At 44.5% G+C, this 7,400-nt stretch overlaps 1 pseudogene across 1 annotated transcript; it reads left to right on the top strand.

Annotated features, from left to right (window-relative positions):
- The first annotated feature begins 5,965 nt into the window (after positions 1-5,965).
- LOC307056091 (cdc42 effector protein 3-like) lies at positions 5,966-6,718 on the top strand (annotated as a pseudogene). The gene has a single exon. The product of its transcript is annotated as a cdc42 effector protein 3-like (transcript).
- Positions 6,719-7,400: the final 682 nt, after the last annotated feature.

Genomic DNA, 7,400 nt, shown 5'->3' with positions numbered 1-7,400 from the left:
CTGCTCAACGACTAATAAGTGTGCTTTTAGAATAATGGGATCATTTGATTGGGATGCTAGAAGGGACACTGAAGGTAATTGGTCAGGCCTGCTTATTTTGCAGATGAGGAAACCAAGACTCTTCTATGTTAAGTAATTTCACCAACATCACACAGTTAATTGAAGGAGGAACCAGGAGGAGGACTCACATGCCAGTTACTCTAGGTTTCCATATGCAATTCAAGTTTACCCTTTCCTTTTTATTTTTACGATCTAGTGTTTGTTGCTGCATAACAAATTACCCAAAACCTAGCAGGTTAGAATGGTAATAAAGATTTTTTATCTCACAGTTTCTGTGGGTCGGGAAATCAGGAGAAGCTTGGCAGGGTGGTTTGGCTGAGGAGCTCTCGTGAGTTTGTACTTAGATGGCACCTGGGTCCATAGTCATCTGAAGTGTTGGCTGGGGCCGGAGGGTTCAGTTCCAAGCTGGCTCACACAGAGGGCTGGCAGATTTGTGAATTTGTGCTGGAGGTGACAGATCTCAGTTCCTTATCACATGAACCTTTCATGGGGCTGTTGGAGGGTCTTTACAACATGGCAGCTGGCTTCTCCCAGACCAAGTGATCCAAGAAGGAGAGAACAAGAAGGAAGCTACAGTGTCTTTTATGAGCTGGCCTCTGAAGTCATACTCCGTCATTTCTGTGATATCCTGTTAGTTACACAGGTCAGCCCTATTCAGACAGAAGGATGGGGCTCACTGGGGCTAGCTCAGAGGCTGCCTTCCACATTTGGCCACCACCTCAGTTGAGGCTCTTTTAACTTTTGCGTAGAATAAAGCTATTGCCTCTGAATGATTGTCCCATCCCTATCTTATTTCTTTCCCTACTGAGCATAAATCCCATAGAAGTGCCTGATGAGTCTTGGTAAAATACAACTCTGATAATATCATCCCTATTCAACTCCTTTGCCCTCTGTTTTTTGTTGTTGTTTGAGTGGTTTTTTTGTTTTGTTTTGTTTTGTTTTTTTGTGGTACGCGGGCCTCTCACTGTTGTGGCCTCTCCTGTTGCGGAGCACAGGCTCCAGACTCGCAGGCTCAGCAGCCATGGCTCACGGGCCCAGCCGCTCCGCGGCATGTGCGATCTTCCCAGACCGGGGCACGAACCTGTGTCCCCTGCATCGGCAGGCGGACTCTCAACCACTGCGCCACCAGGGAAGCCCTGTTTGTGTTTTTTTTAAATTTTATTTAATTTATTCTTTATACCGCAGTTCTTATTAGTTATCTATTTTATACATATTAGTGTATATATGTCAATTCCAATCTCCCAGTTCCTCCCACCACCCCTCCTGTTCTTCTTTTCCCATATAAAGACTGAGCACCTTATGTGTGATAAGCACTGTCCTAATTACTTCCATGCACTTGGCATAACTTTCTGCTGGTAGTTATCTGTGTACCTTTCCTGTCCTCCCTACAAGTTTATAATCCCTTGAGTGTAGAACTATGTCACACTCATTTAGCAAAATCTCAATAACTGTTGCATGAGCCATTGAACATTGTAGATCCTTAATAAGTTTTAGTTTATTGAAATCAAACAGGTTCTGGAAAAGAAAGTTTGTGGAAAGATAATCTTGATTTTCGTACTAAGGAAGGGCTATTCTATTAAAAGTGGTTTTCTTTTTCAGCTGAAACACAAATGAAATTAAGTAGTAAAATTTTGGAAATGTATAGAGGGAAACAGTGGACCCTTCCCTCCTTTGAAGTTTTCAGATACACCACCCCTCTTGGTAGATAACCAAAAGATACCTGGTTTCATTTTTCAAGGAAGGAATTAATTTTTACATTGTTTCTTTTCCCTATCTGCCTGCCTTACCCAAAAGGACAAAGGAGATATCAGAGCTGCCCTGGGTGAAGTGTGGGTTTAACTTATTATCCACGAAATCAAATATGTTCAAGTAGTAATTTTCAACCTTGGCTGTGCATTAGAACTGAATGAGGAGTGTCTAGAAATCCCAATGTCCAGACCAAATACATCAAACCAAATTCATCAGAATCTCCGTCAGGGAGACCTGGGCACCAGTACTTTTCAGAGCTTCTCAGGTGGTTCCAAAGAGTAGCCCAGGATGAGAACACCTGTGCTCAGCCAGAGAGCGCTGGGTAACGGGTGAAGAGACCCAAGTTGTTCATGACCTTGGATAAGTTTCTCTCTCTCTTCTGTCTGCAGTCCATCTGTGAAATAGGGTTTCCCGTTCACATTTTTTTCTGTCCTGCTGAACTGTTGAGAGAATCAGATGAAGTATCAGAACAAAAAGGCAACTAGAGATCAAGACTCCGAGAATCCTGTTACCCCAGTAGGTTCTAGCTGCTGTTTCTCAGTAATAATGGTTCGGTCGTTCTTTGGAAAAATGAGGCTGGGTTGATGAATGCACCTCATATGGTGGAAAGGAAGCCTCTCTCCTCTTTGCCACGCCTTCCTCCTCCCTTTACTCACCATCCTTCCATGGAAAAATCTGCTTGCTGGTTCCCCTTTATCCATCCCCTTTTCCTGTGGCTTAGAGGTGCCACACCATGTGTCTCACTGCTCTGCTGTCCCCCGAGATGTGATGGATCCTGAGAGACCTGCCTGTCCTTGGTCCCAGTGGTGCCACTTCGTGGTCTGCGAGAATATCTCGGTGCCTGGAGATGAGGACTTTGCTTTGGAGGATCTCTACCCAGTATCTTGTTGGAGTATTTTGTGCATTTTGCTCTCTTTGGATAGCGAGGAAAAAACAAAACTTTGCTTATTATCTGGTATTATAGGGATAATAATATCTAATGTTTATTAAATATTTTGTGTGTAAGCCAGGATCTTTTTTGCATTAACTATTTCATATTCACGCCAATCCAGCAAGCATGGCACTATTAGTATCCCCATTTGATAGATGAACAAGCAGAGACGTAGAGAAGCAAGGCAACTTCTCCAGTGTCATTGAACTAATAAGTGAAAGAGCTAGTACTTGAATCCAGAAAACTGAAACGGAGCCTTTTTTTAACAGACAACGTGCCAGGCATTGTTTAAAGCAATTTGTCTTTTTTAATTCAGTTAATCTCCATGACAACCGTATGAAGCAGATTCTCTATGTAGATTTTATAGATGAAGAAATGAGGGCACAGTGAGGTTAAATAACTTGCCCATGGTCTCACAGGTAAGAGGAAATTGTCTGAATAATAACTTGAAGGAAGACTGACTAAGCTTAGCCCCAAATGGCACAGGAGTCTATTACTTTCCCTGCCCAAGAAGTTAAAGTAAGGAGAGCAGAAGACATCTGGCCGTTCTGATGCCAGAGGCATCACAGCAATTCCTGACAAGGGTCTGGTGCTCCCCAGATTCCAAAGGCTGTGTGTGTCCACTCAGAACTTCATCCTTAAGGTAACCCGGGGGTGGGTGTGGGTCATCAGCCCTGTGCAGAGCTCATGCCCTTAGCCACCAGGCTCTTCTGCCTCTCACGGTGTTTGCTTGTCCCGGAGGCTTCCTCACACAAAGTGGCTCCAGTGACTCATGGATGCGGTGAGTGGTCCCCTGAGGTTTCCGCACCCCCCGGAGAGCAGAAGAACCAAGAACAAGAAGCCATCAGACTGATGAGCGTGGCTTCTGATGGGAGTGGCTTCTGATGAGAGTGGCTTCGAGTGGAAGCCTGGTTGAGTGCTTAATGGGGATGAGGATGAGTGGATCAAGTAGGGAGCATGTCCACTGGGGACACGTCACACGGGAGAGCCAGCAGAAGGCTTGCGAAGCTGCACCTTCTACAACCGCCCCGGTCACTAGTGTCCCAAAGGGGCCATGTCCTCGTATTCCCTTTTTGAAGGAGAAATCCACCTTCTGGTTTCCTTCTGTCCACATTAGGGGCATCCTAATCATCAGATAGATAATAACAATAGTAGTAGTAGTACTAGTAATAATAATAATAATAGGATGATTATATTGAGTACTTACTGTGTGCCAGATTCTGCGCTATGAACTCTGATGAGTTCTCTTATTTGATTGTCACAATGACAAGGCAAGAACTATTATCTCTACTTAGTAGATGAGGAAAATGAGATGAGAGAGGTTAGCTGAGTTTTCTGGTGTCCCAGCCAGAAAGTGGCAGTCAGGAGTCAAGGCGAAGTCTCCGCAGCTCTGCAGCCAGAACATCCTTGGCCTTCCTGCCCCCCACCTCCTGCCGCTTAGCGGTCCCACAACCAACCTCGTCATCGCGACACCTGTCACTTTCCAGATTTAGAATTCCAGAACCCAGCCTTCTAGCTCTGGCAGAAAGTAAAGGTGATTTTTCTACTCTCTCATTTAAAAAAATCGCCTTATTATGAATTAAAATACAAATGCAGGGGAGGACAACCAAGCAATAGAACTCCATCAGCCACTTCAGTTCTGTCTCCTGATCCAACCGTAGACTCTCCCTGCCCTGAAAGTAATCGCCCTGCTGACTCCTGTTGTCATAATTTTCTGGTGTTTCCTTTTAGTTTTATCATTTGACCACAACTCTCTCGACATGCTAGTGTAGTCTTTTCCATTTTAAAAAGTCAACATGTCTTCTGAGTCCCTGTTCCTCGCCAGGTTCACTTTTCATCGGTTTCTTTTCCTTACATTTTATTTTGAGAGGAACTCGGGACACATGGCCTGTGGAGTTTCTCGCAGTCTGGATTGTGCTGCCTGCACATTCACAATGCAGTTCAACAGTTCTCTGTCCACTTTTTTGCCTGCAAATTTCTTGCTGGACCCAGAAGTTTGACCTGATTAGGTTTGATCTGAGTAGATCTTTTCGGCAAGTTCATGGGTGGGAAGCACATAACATCTGTCTCTCTTTTATTGACCTTAGTAATCAATGATGCTTGTTGTCTAGATTCATCAGTTCATCAGATGTTGCAAAATGGCGATGTCCCGTCATTTATTTTCTATGTATTTGTTGGAATACTTTAAAAAGGAGGTGCTTCCCCTTGGCAACGATTTGATTATCTAGTGTTGTAGTTGATATAGGGGAAAAAAAACCCAACAAATGTTGACTGTTTCATTTATTTGCTAGTTTTCAAGATAATGAATTAATTCCCTGAACTACTGAAGGGACCATTGAAGGTGACCAATTAATTTTTGTTGTTTTAAAAATTGAATCTCTCTAAAAACAAATACTGTATATTAACACATATATGTGGAATCTAGAAAAATGGTACAGATGAACCGGTTTGCAGGGCAGAAATAGAGACACAGACGTGGAGAACAAATGTATGGACACCAAGGGGGGAAAGCGGCGGGGGGTGGTGGTGGTGGGATGAACTGGGAGATTGGGATTGACATATATACACTAATATGTATAAAATAGATAACTAATAAGAACCTGCTGTATAAAAATATATATAAAATAAAATTCAAAAAAAATTTGAATCTCTCCAAATTAGGAGTTTGGGATTAATATATACACACTATTATATATAAAATAGATAAACAGCAAGGACCTACTGTATAGCACAGGGAACTATACTCAATATCTTGTAACAACCTATAATGGAAAAAAATCTGAAAAAGAATATACGTATAGGAGTCTGGAGACCCCAGCCTTGGGCGCCTTCATGCCGTCAAGGAGCGCATAATGCTGTGAGTAGGTGCCGTGCCGGCTGACCCGGCTGGATCTGTGAGTGGCGGGCAGGGACTGCGTGCGCCTTCAGGGACTGTCGGTGCCGGGCGCCCGGCCCCGGGGTCAGCGGCTCAGATCCTTGGCGCCGCTGGTTTCTCCGTGCTGTGGAAGGGACTGGCGGATGTAACCGGCTCTCCAGAAACCCCTGCTTGGCTGTAAGTCCAGGAAAGCCTCTTAGACCTCCATCTCGTTTCAGAGCCACTTCTGAAGCTACTTGAGAAAAATGATGTGACCGCTCCTATCAAAAAGGATATTGGGAAACCTATAACATCTGTGAAGAAAGTGGCCCTTTTTCCCTTTTGCAAAATCGACATCCTCAAACTCCAAAATGCCAACCAAGACCCCAATTTACCTGAAAGCTGCCAATAACAAGAAAGGAAAGAAATTTAAACTGAGGGACATCTTGTCTCCGGATATGATCAGCCCTCCCTCCCCTTGGAGACCTCTGCCACACCATTCACATCGGCAAAGAGGGCCAGCATGACATCTCTGGAGACATTTCCTTTCTTCAAGGAAATGAGCTTCTACCTGGAAACCAGGAGAAAGCACGCACGGGCCAGTTCCCTGGGCATAACGTGTTCTTCCGGGCCAACAGTACCTCTGACTCCATGTTCACAGAAATGCCCTCCCCGGTGCTCAAAAACGCCATCTCCCTCCCAACCATCGGAGGGCCCCAAGCATTCATGTTGCCCTTGTTGTCACCGGTGACATTCAGTTCCAAACAGGAGTCCTTAGGGCCGGGAAGGCTGCCCCGGCTTAGCTGTGAGCCGGTCATGGAGGAGAAGGCTCCGGAGAAAAGCAGTCTGTTGGAGAACAGGACGGTCCACCAGGGGGACATCTCGTGGGGGTCCAGTGGGTCCGCATCGCAGTCCAGCCAGGGCAGGGGCAGCCTCTCCGAACACTACCCGACTGGGTGGCGGAGGACATGTTTGACCATTCCGCCCTGTGCGAGCTCGTCAAGGAAAAGACTAAATCAGAGGAGTCCCTCTCTGATCTCACGGGTTCCCTCCTCTCCCTGCAGCTCGATCTTGGGCCCTCATTTCTGGATGAGGTGCTGAATGTCATGGATAAAAGTAAGTAACAGGACACGGCCGGCTCTTTTCCTTTGGGATAAAAGGTATCAAAAAACAGAACAAAACAAAACTAACCACAGTCAAAGAGAAGAGCTTCGCTGGCTATACTTGCTGTCATGTGATGGGTTTTCTAAAATGACGTTCCTACAGAATATTTTTTTACCTGGTATACCCTGTTTGCAAAAACAGTGAAAGAAACAAAAAAACCTATCCTGGCAAAGAGAGGAAGTGAGTCAGAACCCATTTTCGGAGAGCATTGCTGATGTACAGCTCACATTTTTGTTTTCAGACATTCAGACATGTAAGAAATCTGGCTTGGCCAGGACTGGCGCTACTTATGCAGGGCTGTGCCAGTCACATTAAGGACCTTTACAGTACTCTGGCGTTTTCTGAGCACGAGGAAGTCAACATTTATTTAACACCCATGCCTTTTTTCTAGACTGTTTTCTATATTATATTGTTTGGGCTCACCGTAGCAAATTCTTCCGTGTTAAAACTTTTCTCTGTTTTCACATTTGAACAACTTTATGGGTTTCGGGGATTTGCTTGTAGCTCTTAGATATCCCTATATTGCAAAAAAATTTTTTTTATATTGCAAAATTTTGACTGTCAGCTACATGTTGGTAAGACACAAGCAAAGTATTACTGTAACTAAGTTATTTTTAAAGTTAAAATATATTTTTATGTGCC

Source organism: Hyperoodon ampullatus, assembly GCF_949752795.1.
Source record: "Hyperoodon ampullatus genome assembly, chromosome: 7".
Lineage (NCBI taxonomy): Eukaryota > Metazoa > Chordata > Mammalia > Artiodactyla > Ziphiidae > Hyperoodon > Hyperoodon ampullatus.
This window is presented reverse-complemented; position numbering and strand designations above follow the sequence as displayed.